This window comes from Balearica regulorum, unplaced genomic scaffold (assembly GCF_011004875.1).
Source record: "Balearica regulorum gibbericeps isolate bBalReg1 unplaced genomic scaffold, bBalReg1.pri scaffold_34_arrow_ctg1, whole genome shotgun sequence".
Classification (NCBI taxonomy): domain Eukaryota; kingdom Metazoa; phylum Chordata; class Aves; order Gruiformes; family Gruidae; genus Balearica; species Balearica regulorum.
The window spans coordinates 132775-147389 of record NW_022679072.1 but is presented as its reverse complement, the minus strand read 5'-3'; the positions used below and the strand labels follow the sequence as shown (position 1 = coordinate 147389).

The window sequence follows — 14615 nt, the reverse complement described above, 5'->3', positions numbered from 1 at the left end:
TCACAAGCCGAGCAACCTTTTTCAAATTCTTGTCAGGTTCCTGCCCCTTTAATGCCATTACTGCAGAACTAGGTGAAACCAATTCACATTGCCATTGCCATTCCGGATGATTTCGCAGTGTGAAAAACAAATCTACACATGCCAGTTCATTCCATTTACCTTCCCTCTTACAAAATAGCATCAATTGCAACATTGTGTTATACTGCAGTGTCCCATTTTCCGGCCACTTTTCCCCACTCTCTGAAGTATGCAGTGGCCACCAGTGATTACAATATTCAACCAATTGTTTCCGAGTCAAAGGATCAATTCTTCACAGGTCTGTCCAGTGTTCCAAAATACATCCCAGTGGTGTTTTTCAGGGGATTGGTTTCTTACTCGGAAAAGTACCCATCTCCCAGGGACTTAGTGGTTGTGATTGCGCACTATCACAAGCACTTAGTCAGAGGGACCCCAACCCGTGTTAGAGCTCCCGCAGGGATTTCCCCTGCCACCGGAAATCCCAGGGATTTCTCCTGCCACCGGAAATCCCAACCTTGGAGGCTTCCCCTCCCCTCTGGCTCCTGCTCCACAGGCTTTCACCTAGCAGAGACTTTTACCTGAGACGTCTCCCTAGCCCAACTCTGTGCAGCTTTCCCCGGGCCTTACGAGCAGGCTCCGGTGGGACTCCAACCCACGGCTTCAGTGGGACTCCAACCCACAGCTTCCCAGGGGTACCCGTGCTCTTGGTGCGGGCTTGTCCCGCCACGGTGGTAAGAGCAAATAGTCAAAAGAGCAAATGTTCAAATCAACTAAGAATGCCTTTACCTCTCCCAGGGGTCTTGCTCAGAGCTCTTCAGTCCAGGGATTGAAGGTTCTCCCCGAGAATTCCCTGGTGCCGGCTGGAGGTCCTGCGATCTCACGGATCCGTCGAGGTTCAAAATCCAACTGATTCTCTCTCACGGCCCCTATCCCATGGTTACACCAGCACATTCTGCATGGGAGCAGATGCTGTATATTTTCCGTTTTGGAGCTGGAGCCTGGCTAGAGTCAGAGAGAGTGTTGGGACCGTCAGGTGGTTAGGATAGCGCAGATCCCCAGCATTGGTGGGGCGTTTCAAGGGAAAATTGAGCTTTCCGTCCTGGCACCTTCCGTCCTGAACAGATGCTGTACGTTTTGAATTTTGGAGGTATGCTCTGGCGAGCGTGAGAGAGAGAGAGGGAATCGTTAAGTCCAAAAACTGATTTTGCTTAGGAGAGGCCTTGCAACAGGGTTTGTGAGCCTGGCTTTGCCTCATACCTCTCCTCCTGCTTGCTGGCCGTGGCTGCTCCTGGCTCTGCCACGGTGGAGAGCACAGCAGGGGTCTTTCAGGAGGCACATCTGTCTGGCATGCCACGGCCACCACTATTCCACGGTCAGCAGGCTCTTCCGAGTGCAGCTCTGGAAAGCCAAAGCATGAGGAATGATGTGCATTGGGGTCAGCTGAGCGTTAAAAGTCACGCCTACACCTGATGACTCAGTAGGGCAAGCTAGATCCAAAGACTATGCTGGAACGCGACTTCTGTGGAGGAAGAAAGGGAAAAACGATACCGCCACAAAAAATGGACATTGGTTGTCTCCGTCAGCCCTCTGATGCCATGTGCTCTGCAACCCCTGTGCCCTCCTTGAGAAGGATTCCTAAAACACTGTGTCACACCGAAGAAGTCAGACCACTAGGTCTCACCGTGAAGAAGAACAAACGCTACTTGGTTGAGTCTGTAGTTGAGTAGTGACAAGGCAAATGCAATAGAAGGACACTGACAGCCCATCTGCTAACCGTCTGTGTTGAAAACATGCTTCTCTCTTCATCACCTGATCTTCCTGAGAGGAAAAGGCAGAAAAGGGAAAACACAATCGACTGGGTCAGGACAAGCATGTTCTCTTCCTACCCCTGCCAGAAAAGCCCTCGAGGAAACAGCACATCTGAAATGTGCCTGCTTGATAGGAATTGTACCCATCTCCTACAGCAGAGCTACGAAACCTTCCTCAGCACATCAGAGAATGATAAAATAAGGGCTATTCAGTACACCAGGTGATCTACGCTCATCAGTGGGAAGGGCATGAGGCCAAAGCTTCCCCACCAGCCCAGGTCAAACGGTATCTCAGCGGAGAAAAGCCTCTGCGTGGCTGGGCAGCAGTGTAGCAGGCTCAGTGGGGCCCGAGCTGTGGGAATGTTCACAAACCTCAGGCCACGTCTGACGAGCCTCTGGCAAGAGTAAAGAAAGCAGCCCTGGCTTGTTTCCCAGAGCATGCGCTGAAACCTGAGGAAAGGTCGCTGACCCTCTGGAAAAAGGTCACCTTTCTTAGCCTAATTTGTTAGTGTGAAAAGCAGCAAATTCAAGGGTGTTCTAATGGCAATGATTTGAGACCCTTAACTCGAGGTGGTGTTCCCAGCTGCATCAGGAATTGAGGGTAGTAGGTGCGGCTGGATCCATGAGTTTTTGGGTTTAGATGAACTTAAAACCCCTGCAGCATCCTACCTGTCTGCACATCAGCACGCTCCCTGCCACCCTCGGGCTCCGGTGCTTTTGGCTGCGCTGCCTCTGCGCTCACTGTTTGGCCACCGCTCTTCTCTGGATTTCTGTCTGCCTTTGAGTCTGAGGACAACAACGTGGGATCCTCTGGGCTGAGGGGAGGGGAAAAAAAAAAATCCAGATGTCTTCTTGTATGTAAATGCTACTTAGGCTACAGGCTGGCCAGACTTTCCACGGAGAGCTTTAAAGTAGATTTAGTGGGGGATGAGGAAGAGGGAAAGGAAGGAGAGGAGGAGGAGAAAAAAGATGATGAGGAAGAACAGGAGAAGAATAAACTGGAAAAGAGGGAAGGGGGAGGAGGACGAAAAGGAAGATCGGGGGGAGGAAGAACAGGAGGAGGAAAAACAGGAAGCAAAAGAACAGCAGCTCTCCTCAATCTTGCAGGCCCCTTCATGGGGCCCTCCTTGTTCCCGTGGTGGGTGCCAGAGCACTGTTCCTGCTCTCTCCTCACTGGTGCATTAGCTTAATCAGTGGTGGGTTCCAGAGCACTGTTCCTGCTCTCTCCTCACTGGTGCATTAGCTTAATCCGTGGTGTCTGTGCGGGGCCTTGATAATGCTACTGCGTGGGCGCCGTGTATGTGGCTGGCAGGTTCTCAGCATTTTTGTGACTGCTTCTCTTGTTTCTTTTGACAGGAAAACCTTGATCGGTACTCCCCAGGAGCTAAAGAAATGCAAAGAACTATTTGGCTGTGTTCTAGCCAAAAGCCTTGTCTTCAACAATGGAAGTGAGCTGAACTGCTGGGTACTTCTCATGCCTACAAGGATTTTCAGGCAGCAAGGCCAGCTGCCAGGGGTGTGCGAACAGCTCCTCCCGAGCACGGAGAGAGGTGTGGGAGAAGACGGTGCTGTTCCTGTTGGCGCGTACCTTCAGTCGTTGGATTGAAGGCTGTCAGAACCCTGTGTGACGGCACGTTCAGGGTGCTCCAGTTGGGCCGGGAGACGGCACGCGCAGGAAAAAATATTTGCCCGTGTAGCTCTATACTTTGCGACCCAGCCTCCTGCCTCGGTCGGCGCAGGCCGGTTGCAAAGTTTTTGTGACACAGGCTCGGGGCTCCCCTGTGGGCGGGGGGGGGTTGCCGGATGAGGCCCAGGCAGCGCCAGACAAAGGCCGTAGAGGGGGTAGAGTGAGCTGGGCAGCTGGTGCGGCGCCAGCTCCGGGATGTCGGCACGCGAGCCCCAGCCAGGGATGCCTGCTCGCCGGCCAGATGCGAGCTGTTTTCTGTGCTCAGCTCTGGCCTCCAGGGCGGCTGCGGCTCCTTCCCAGCGCGGGATCCAGCTCACCGGCAATGGCGGTGGAGCCGGGGCAGTGACGGTGGCCTCCGTCCTCCTGGCGTTGATGCTAATGAGCGTGGTTTCTCCCACGGGTGCCTGCCACCCGGCGTGATGCCCTGTCTTCCCATGCTCTCAGTGGCCATCCCCAGCCCAGCGCAGCCACCCCCCGCGTTATGCCCCCGCCCCCCCCACCCCACTGCGCAAATGACCGCAGGCAGAGAGGGGCTGCAAAGCGAAGACCCAAGTCTTTTAATGAGCGAAGCAAGGAAGAGGGAGGTGGGAGAGGGCCGGGGCTGGAGCGGGTGGGTGCAGGCCTCGGCCTGCTGCTGTTGGTGGGGCCGCCGGTTCCAGGCGGAGGTGGGGCTGGCGGTGGCGGGGCTGTCAGTAGCAGGCTGGGGTCGAGGTGGGGGTAGCGGGGGTGTTGGTGCCAGGCCGGGGTGGGGATGCTGGTTGCGGGGCGGTTGTTCCTTTGAGTAGTAACCGCCAGGTTGAGTGGCTGCGTGAAACCTGTCCCCTCCGGCTGTGTGAAGGACCCTTGCTCGCTGGCATCCCCGGGGGTTCTAGGTGCTCGGCAGGCACATTGCTGCTGTTGGATGCTCTTGGCTTGCTGCTTCCTGCGCGCTGTCCGCTTCTGCCCGTCCCTGTCCAGCTTCCCCTTGCGCAGGGTTTACGGATGTTTGGCTGCCTGGCACGCCACCATCTTCTTGCTCCTCCTGGGTGGCAAGTTGTCCTGCGGGGAGGTCTCCTGCGTCGTGGGGATGCCTGCTGGTGCAGGGCGCTTGGCCTTCTTGCCACCTGCCTCTCCCAATCTGGGCACCACACGGCCCGAGACGATGCCTGGCGGCAGCGGCAAACGGATCAAATACGCCCGGGGCTGCCTCCACAGAGCCTCCTCCACCGCTTGGGCCGTGAGGGGTGGATGGCGCTGGGGGGGAGCCGGGGGGCTGGGCAGGGGATTCAGGAGCACAATGCGCAGGGGGCTCGGTAGGGGGACTCTCCTGGGGACCCTGGAGGGAATCCTTGCAGGGACTCTGCAGAGGGCTGTCCTCTGACGTCTCCTCTGAACTCTCCGGCGAGCCCTCCGCAGAAGTCTCCAAGGGACTCAGCGGCAGCCAGGCGGGGAGGTCTGCCGTCAGCCCGCTCTCCTTCCCCTTGGGGTCCTTCAAGGGAGAGGCCGCCACCCCCCAGAAGGGGTCAGCATCCCCCAGCATCGCAACTGCCAGATGGTCCTCAGGGCAGTCGCCGTCCTCCCCGTCCTCCAAGAAGTTGGGGACATCGTTGAAGGAGGCAACGCTGGCAGGGCTGTCGGGGCCATCGAGGAGGATGTTTTCGCCGTCCACCAGCATGACGGCCACCACTTGCTCCTTCTTGCAGCCACCCTCCGCCCTATAGTCCAAGAGGTGGGGGAGCTTGTTGAGGGATGTGGTCAAGTTGGGGACATCGGGGCCATAGGGGAAGGTGCTCTCGCCATCCCCCGGCCCCGCCACCACCGCTCGCTCGTTGGGGCAGCCACCCTCTGCCACGTACTCGGAGAGGTCAGGGAGCTCATCGAGGACCTTGGTGGTCAACTTGGGGACACTGGCGGTCAAGATGGTGCCCTCGTTTTCCCCTACTTGCGCCACCACCGGTGGATGCTGGGGACACTCGCCGTGCGCCACATCCCCCGAGGAGTCGTGGAGCTCCTTGAGGAAAGCTGTGCTGGCGAGGCTGTGGGGTCGCTGTTCTTGACAGTTGCCCCGTCCTCGTTGGAGGCCTCCGACGGCTTCTGGGTTCTGCCGGGCAGGGTGCGGAGCACAGGGGGGCCCTGCACCCAGTGCTGACCCGGGGGGTGGCAGGGTGGGAGGGATCCGGGGCGGGCAGGGACGTGGAGCACGCAGGAGCCCATGAAATAGAGGGGCTGCCCCTGGAGCAGGGCCCACGGCCCCAGCCCCATCGGCTGGTGGGGCAGCAGCATCCCCGTCACCAGCTGCTGTCCCCAGCCATAGGCAGGGGGAGAGGGAGCAGCCATGGGGGGGAGCTGCACCTCACAGGGGAGCTGCACCCCAGGGGGGAGCTGCACCCCAGAAGGGAGCTGCACCCTGGAGGGGAGCTGCACCCCAGAAGGGAGCTGCAGCCCGGGGGGGAGCTGCACCTCACAGGGGAGCTGCACCCCAGAAGGGAGCTGCACCCTGGAGGGGAGCTGCACCCCAGGGGGGAGCTGCACCCTATGGGGGAGCTGCACCCCAGAAGGGAGCTGCACCCTGTGGGAGACCTGCATCCCGGGGGGGGGGGAGCTGCACCCTGGAGGGGAGCTGCACCCCAGAAGGGAGCTGCGCCCCGGGGGGGAGCTCCGCCAGCTGCCCTGGTGCCCCCAGGGGCCCTGGCACCCCCTGCCACACAGTGGCCTGTGCCAGCTGGTGGGTGTCAGGGTGGAGCTGGGCAGGCTGGCAGGACACCGGCAGCCCCGGGACAGAGGGCAGCATGCCGGCAGTGACCGGTGGCGGCATGGCCCGGGCGGTGAAGGTCACACCGGGCACCTCCAATGCCATGGGCAGCCGGAGAGGGAACCTCTCTGTTGGGGGAAGAGAAGAGGGGTGATGGGGTGAGAGCCGGGGCAGAGGGGGTTGGGGCGCTTTGGGGTTGTTTTTGTCCTCCCCCTCTCTGCCCTGGGGAGCACAAATGCTTCTTCCAACTGTGGTGGAACCAGTGTCGGTAGCGGTACCGTGCGGCCATGATGGGGAGCCATCACCAAAAGCTGGCAACTGGGCCGTGCCGACCGAGGAGAGAAGCTGGAATGCAAAGTATAGCATTCCAAGAGGAATTCTTGCGTTTGTGCGCATGAGGTGTCCCGTTCAAACTGGGGCATCCCAAATGCCATTTCAGACATGGTTCTTACACCTTTCAGGCACTGAGGACCAATCGCTGCTTAACATGCACATGCACAGACACGCACAGAGACACGCTCACAGAGACAGAGGCTGCTGTTTTGCAAAGCAACTCAAATTCTGTGGTGTCGTCATCCACCCGTTTCTTTCTTGATGCAGACGTCCCTGGAGTCAGTCTTGCTGCAGTTCCCTATCCCTGATGCCAGAGAAGGGGAGGGTTCACCAAGGTGTCGAAGGGGCTGGGGTGCTGGCGTGATCTGGTAGTCCTGGGGTACCCTTTCTTCTTCAGGGTGGGGGGCTGTCCTTCTCCTTGCAAGGACCTGGGGCCCTTCATTCATGCTGACTGAACCGTGTCTGTGCAGTCTGCATTGTCAACTAGATAGATCTTATACAAGTTCTTTCAGTTTTATACTATAAACACGAATTGGTACAAGAGTTAGGGAATGCGTGTTTCCTACCAGTGCCTCCTTTCCTTTTAACTGTCAAGGGCACACGATACTACTCTTCTTTTAGTCTGAAGTCGAGTGCATAAGGTAATAGACAAAGTAAACACAGCCATATATTTACAAATGAAAACAAGAGAGTGAATACATTAACCCAAATCCTTTTAGTTCACAGTCCTCTACGTAAGTCTGTGGGCCAAGAGGTTAGCCATCCAAATAGATTGGTGGGAGATCCCTGCCTCTCTTCATGTAATATTTCGAAATGAGTCAATGAGTCTTTATCTTGTTTCTCTCGGTTTCATTTTTCTGGTCTTGATTTACATAAAACCCCCCGCAGCTGTTATTCAATAACGCACATATTCTGTCCTGTACTTCTACAAGGTCGTCTAGGGCTAATCGATTCTATATTACTACTTGTTATAATAATTTGATTTCTTCCTGTAGAGCTGTCATATTATCTGTGCTTTCATTAATGGATTTTTCTAATTCCCTTCAGACATTTGAACTCTCTCTTTCTGGTTTTGCAACCCCTAACCGCAGGATAAAGGCTGTTACAGACAGGTGGAACTCGGTGCCACAGTCTATCAGAGGACTGTAACACTTTTTCCCACAGGTATCAGTAGCTGGGAGCTACAGAGGCAGAAGAGATACTGGCTGTAACCTGTGTGCACGGATGAATGCATTTCAAATACACTTTTCAGCTCAGGCTGAGGGTCAGTCCTTGAATGTCCTTTCTTCACCTCTCCAATATTGCCCTGGTAGTTGTGCAAATAGGGTAGTGAATCAAAAAAATTCACTCAATAACCAATGTGACTATGAAGCAGGTATCCTTTATTGCAGCGCTGGGAGTCGCACCGGGATATTTCCACAAACGTGCGTCTCGATGAGAAACAAATTGTACGTGATTTATATTACAAAAGAGTTACATATTCATTAGGTTTCTGATAAATCTAATACATATTCATTATTATTCTGGGAACTCATGAATATATGCTAATGTCCTGATACGCCTGCGCAATTTCTTTCTCAGGTGGTCGTCAGGGGTCGTCCTCCTTAAATCTTCCTCTTTCTCCTCTTCTTCAGTGTACACAGCTGGGCGACCTCTTCTTCATGATCTCCGTTTTGCAAGCTCAGCAACCTTGTTATCCGTCCTGCCCAGATGGTCCCAGGCTTGTTGGCATATTGGACCCCCTTTATCAGGATGCCTCAAACTTTGTGTCTTTTTTCTAGTTCATACCCAAGGACTGTTCCCTAATTTACGGCTTCTCTTATCCTGTTTCTACATTTTAACTATTTTACTAATTGTTTTCTTTCATACTGGAGCATGAGACAGGCGAAGCCTGAGTTTGTGGGGCCTGACTCAAGGGTTGCCAAGTTATATACTCTGTTTTAAAATTGTTCTACACTAATTAGTTTCCAGCTGTGGATGCACCGACCCCGCACAACATTTCAGGCACAGGAAAATTGTCAAATTTTGGTTTCCACTGCAGGAAACAGCAGTCTAAAAGTGCATGTTGGTACTGGTTGGGAAGGCACAGAACCAGGCCTGGTAACCAAAAGCATCCAGAAGTTACGGGCAGAAGGAGGTCTGGAAACAGGCGAGGATCAAGATCATTTCTTTTTCACAGAGGAAAAAGGCCTTTCCTGGAAGTGAGCTGAGCCACTCAGAAGCACGCCGTAAACTCTTGGTTGCACTGGGTGGGAGGCTGCGTGTTTCCCGTGTCCTGCCTTAGCTTCAGCACTGACGTACTGAGTTCCTGTGGTGTTTAGTGGTGTGTTGGATCCATTTCAGGGTGGCTTAGTTTAGAGCTGACCTCCTGGGAGCTGCAGTCATGGCAAGAGCTTCTTGCATTTGAGCTGTCCGTTTTCATTCTAGTATTATCTCGAGGCAGTCGGCACGGTTCTGATGAGCTTGTTGGACCCAGCAGGGCCGGTGCAAGAGCCACAGGATGTCACCGAAAATGCGTACCAAACATCAGAGGCGGCGGCTCAGAAGACCAAAGCAGACCTGTGTGCAGAAGTACCGCTGCCTTCTCCCCGCTGTGTGCGCTCTGCTCTCACGCTCTGTGTTCCGGGAGCTTACGGTGGGCAGAGGGATGTGCAGGAGCCATCCCTGTTTCCCTTCTCTGAGAGGTGAGGGGGCCCGGGAGCATGGAGGAGAGTGTGAGGAGACGTGTTTTGGATACCGTCAGGCCCGCGGATGAAGAACGCTGCCTGGTCGAGCAGACGTCCCGGCAGCCAGTGGAAGGGCTTCCCAGACGCTTGCCTGTCTCACCCTCCATCTCCCCAGCCTCCGTCCTGAGTGGGGCAAAGGAAGGACTGAGCTGTCACTGGTCTTTGCCAAGAACCCGGGTGGCGGCACGTAGCTGCGCTGCTCCAGCTGCAGCTGTCGGTTGTCTGGATGAGTGCAGCTCGAGCTGGAGCATGCTGCCGTCTCCTCTGGCTCCCGAGGAGAGGCTCTGCGGGGCTGTCCTGTGCCCCTGGAGGCAGTCGCTGTGGTGCGGTAGAGAAAGCTGACCTGGACTCAGGCTCTTGTCCTTGCCAGGGACCTTGGGTGCCTTCCCCTGGAAGGCTTGGCACATTCCTGAAGTGCTGCGTGCAGGAAAGGCGGCCTTTGGCGCTTTGACTTGTAGGCACAAGCCAAAGCAGGAGAGAAGGGCCTCTTTGTGGAGCAAGACTTTCTAGGGCTGCTCTGCCCGGCCCTCTCCCAGACAGGTTTTGTGGTACCTGCCGCGGCGTCCCTTGGGCAGTGGCTCCCTCTCCCACCAGTCCCCGCTGCCCTGTAGCACCCTCTCCCACCAGTTCCCACACCAATCACTATTCCTCCCTCTTCCCCTAGTTCCCTGGGCACCGTGTCCCTCCCTCTTACCCACATCTCACAGCCGTATCCCTGTGTCTATCCCTTTCCCACCCCCGTACCCCACCCTCTCCACCAGGTTCTGGGCAATACCCATCCCACCCTCTCCCCCTGCTTCCCACATGCCACGTCCCTGCCTCTTGCCAAGTCAACAGGACCTCGGCTGCCTCTCCCCCACGTCACAGGGCCATCCATAGCCCTCCCTCTCCTCCCGTTCCAACGCTGACGTTCCTCCCCCTCTACCAGCTCTGGAGCCAGAGCCCACTCTCTGCCCAAGTTCCCACAGCCATATCCTTCCGTCTCCCCCAGTTCCCAGGGCCGTATCCTCCCACTCCCCCCAGTTCTGCAGCAGTGAGCAAAGCGGTGTGTAGAAACCAGGCGTGGCCCCCGGCTCTCTCTGCATCCCTGGTGGTTTTATTTCACAGGGACCCCTGGGGGCCCAGCTGCCCCACTCAGGGGCGGACCCAGGGGAGGTGGTCTGTGTGGTCCCCTGAGCCTGGCTCTTCCTCCCGGACCCTCTGCAGCCACGATGGATCTTGGTGTGTCTCTGGCGGGGAGCGGAGCCGGCTGCGCCCGTCGCTGTCCCACTGCCCGGACAGGCTCCGGACACGCTGGCGGGGCACGGGGGGGGCTGCGCTCCCCACGCTCGGTGGAGAGGTTGTGGCACCGGGGGCCTCCGGGATGCCGCTGCTGCCTCTGCCGCCCCTGCCGCCACGGCCACGGCCCCACGTAGGGATGGTAGCGGCCGCCGTGGGGACTGCGGGCCACCCCGGCACGGTCATCGCCCACCCTCAGGCGGTGGATGGCCACAATGGGCTGCCGGCAGAGCGGGCAGGTGGCAGTGAGGGCGGTGGCAGCCCAGCGCTGGATGCAGGCGTGGCAGAAGGCATGCCAGCACGGGTCCACACCAGCAGGGTTTTCGAGGGGACCCAAGCAGATGGGGTAGGTGTTCCCCCTGCCGCGAGCTTCTGGCGGTTCCCGGCACCGCCGGCTCGTGCCTGGACGCCTCCAGTGCTGCTGCTCTCGGTGGCTCCTCAGCCGCTGGCAGGTCACGACATCTGGTGTGCTGCTGGCAGGACTCGACGGCTCGGGTGCCACTGGCAGTACGCCAAGCGTGTATGGGTGCCCACCGCAAGTGACGCCATGGGGTGACTGTGACTCTCTGGTGCCATCACAGAGCTCTCAGCCCCCGCGGAGGGGCCCAGAAGCTCCTCGCCCAGCCTCAGACACAGACCTTGTGATGCAAAGCCCATCCGGCAGCGTGCTTCACGCCTCCGCCTTTGCTCAGGCCCCTTTTGGGCGGTGCCTGGTGGTGGTGCTGGTTGGTGAGGTTGGCAGGGACCTCTGGAGGTCATCTGGAGGTCATCTGGTCCAAGCCCTTGCTGAAGGAGGGCCACCCTGAGCCGGACGGAGCCTGGGCACCACTGAGAAGAGCCAGGCTCCATCTCCTTTGCTCCCTCCCTTCCGATACTTCTCTCTCCAGAGACGATCCCCCGAGCCTTCTCTGCTCCACGCTGAACGGTCCGAGCTCTCCCTGTCCCTCCTCACTGCAGAGCTGCTCCAGTCCCTTCCCCATCTTGGTGGCCCTTCGCTGGACTCTCTCCAGTCTGTCCCCGTCTCTCTTGTCCTGGGGAGCCCAGCACTGGACACAGCACTCCAGGGGTGGCCTCACCGGCGCTGATCCCCTCCCTTGACCTGCTGGCAATGCACCTCCTCATACAGCCCAGGACACCCTTGGCCGCCTTTGCTGGCTCAAGTTCAAGGTGGTGTCCACCAGGACCCCCAGGGCCTTCTCTGCAGAGCTGCTTTCCAGCCAGGCACCCTCAGTGTGTCCCGGGGCCTGGGGCCGTTCCTCCCCCGGGGCAGGATTTGACATGTCCCTTGGTTGAAGCTCGGGAGGTTCCCGTCAGGCCCTTTCTCCAGCCTGTTGAGGTCCCTCTGGGCGGCAGCGCCATCTCCTGCTCTCTCAGATACTCCTCCCAGTTCTGCGCACAAGTGTGACTGATTCTGCTGGTTTGCTTTCTCCATTGTAAAGAGGAAATAAAAGCAGAGGAAAGAAAGCAAGGGACCGAGGGGTTGCATACCTCCTGTTTCTTTGATTTGCAAAACCTGCGTAGTGTTTTGTGAGGAAGGCGAGAATGACCGAACTGCAGAAGACTTGTGCCCGAGACCCTGCACTGCAGGTGGGCTGTGCCACCAGCCCAGAGCTGAGCAGGTCGTTATTTAGGACAGATGGGATTCAGGCTTTTGCCTTTTACTTGCCCATTCCTCCTTTGTAACTTGCTGACTTCTTTTTGGGATCCTCCATTTGCGCTGTGACGCCTGGCCGCTTGTGCAGCCCGAGAGTCTTCTGAACAAAAGGAGATACATCTCCTGAGAGGCCAACCACTAATTGCCTACGTCTCCACTAAGCAATACCGACAATCATTTTTTAGAAGGGGGAGGATCATAAAATTTGTGACACAGAATTAAAAGATTGCTTTTGTAGGCCCCTTTCATTTAACAGGAGCTTATAGATTTGGGTTCAAAAACACAAAACACTTGAAAGCCAAAACACTCTTTGTAGCTGCTACTTTGCTTATTCTCCTTTGAAAGAAATAGTTGGCTATTTGAACATGTTTCCCACATCAATACCACTACATTTGTTTAAATTCAAACTTGAAATCTAAAACATACAAAAATCCAAACAAACAAAAAAAAAAAAATAGCACTATGCTAATCATTTTCCCCTAACTTTTTAAGCATCTTTTGCTCAAAACACCTAAATTCTGATCATACCCAATATTATCTCTCAAAAGTTACAGAGCACCTTTTTCACTTCAGTGCAATGTAATCAGCTGATGTCCTAATAATACTCCGCTCTCCTGACTCACAGAATTCATGGTGCAAAATGAGATACAGAGTCTCCCTCTGCAATGCTAGGTGCCTTGGGGAGCGGTCCTCAGAAACAGGACAAACGGAGAGTGCCTAAGCTTATCAGGGGTGAACAGAAGAGGAAAAGGCATCTAATTAGACCCACCTGAAGATCCAAGTGTGATCTTCAAACACAAACTTTCTTCGGCAACTGAATGTCTAAGACTGACTTTTCTTTCTGTTAAACAAAACTAAACCAAACAAAAAAAACAAAACAAGAGATAAATACAGGGGACAGAGACTGCACTTGGCCTCAAGAAGGGCTAACAGCAGAGTTGTCAGAGACCTGATGAGGAACACAAGAGACTGGAGTGCGATTCGTCTGACTAAACATGGATGTCTCTAATGCAGACACCCTTGTCCAAGCCAACCTTGGTCCCATCTGTAGGCAATGGAGAGTTAGTCAGTGTAACCAGTGAGTTCAAGGTCCTGTTCATCTCATCCTACAGTAAATGCTTATAGAGTTGGTCAGAAAGACCGCGCACTGGATTCACTGATTTTCTTCGTTATATCTCCTTTAAAACAAAACAGGGCCTTAGTCCACTTGGGCAGGCGCAGACGATTACAACCACGTTACAGATACACAACCGAGGTCAGATAAATTACTGTCCACCTCTGCTCTATCCAATTTGACTCAAGACCGTGACTTTGTGTCTCCCTCACCTCCAAAACAGCTCCCGTAACCCCCAGAAGAAGGGAAATGGCAGATTCACCTGTTCAAGCCGTTCCACTTCCCGTGAGCAATGGGACCGGTCAAGCGGTCAGAAAAAGAGAGCCAGTCGCCATCCGCAGCCCACAGCTCCTGAAGGTCATTGAAGAAGACCTGCAGGTTCAAATTTGACCTCTTCTGACTCCAAATACTGAGGGACTGATGCCAGACAGGAGCTCCAATGGCATCTACCGGCTGCACTGGGTCTGTTGACCCAGCTGGGAGGAACCGTTCAAAAACTGCTGCAGGGACCCAGACATTCTGAAGTATGCGGGGGGGGGGGGGGGGGGGGGGGGGGAGGGGGCTGGGGGGGGGGGGCTGGCTGGGCTATGCAAATGACAAACCCCCAACAGCCACAGAGCTTGAATCTTTAAGTGAACCAAGTTTTCTAACATGGAATGGATATTTTTAGCTATAAAACCATTTACTCTAAGCAGGACAAGATTAGCCATTCACACACATCTCCCTTTTTGAAAAAAAAACAACCCCCAAACCCAAGTGCCGCTAAGGAGTCTTTTGGGTGGAAGGCAAAGGTGGGTAATCCTTCCAGAAGTATAGGCAGCTCAAAGCAATTGTCCTCCTGTCCCACAGAGAGCATCCCAAAAGAAGACTGAGGTCTCCAGACAGCCCCAAGCAAACATGATGCTGTGGGCAAATCCCAGTCCTCAGCACTTGAATGGTTTCAGAGAAAAAAAATGGACAAGAACAAGAGCCCCACTTGAGGCTCAACAAAGCCGGACTTAACGCACAGCCTGGGAAAACCAGAGCCAGCAGATGAACTCAAAGCTTTTACAGAAGGCCTCAGCTCTCACAGCATCAGTGCTGAGAGCAGCTTCCCTATGCCAAGCGCAGGGATGGAGAAAGAGCTTGTCAAGAGCAACAAGTCCTTTCCAAGGCCTCCACACAGCTGGCACCATGGGAGGGTGCCTTAAGCAAGCTGCTTGTCAGGGACAGGGTCTAGGAGGAGGCTCTTCCATAAATGCCGTTCTCAAGTCGAGTTCCTTGAGA

At 55.6% G+C, this 14615-nt stretch overlaps 1 protein-coding gene and 1 long non-coding RNA gene across 2 annotated transcripts in view; one reads left to right on the top strand and one right to left on the bottom strand.

The window, feature by feature from the left end:
- Window positions 1–2638, bottom strand: part of LOC142599787 (uncharacterized) — a 90365-nt gene extending 87727 nt beyond the window's left edge. Inside the window, exon 1 of the long non-coding RNA XR_012833251.1 lies at window positions 2496–2638. This is a non-coding gene — a long non-coding RNA (uncharacterized LOC142599787). The remainder of the gene's footprint in view (window positions 1–2495) is intronic.
- Window positions 1–14615, top strand: part of LOC142599783 (E3 ubiquitin-protein ligase RBBP6-like) — a 172835-nt gene that overhangs the window by 74758 nt on the left and 83462 nt on the right. The gene's annotated exons all lie outside the window — the stretch shown is intronic.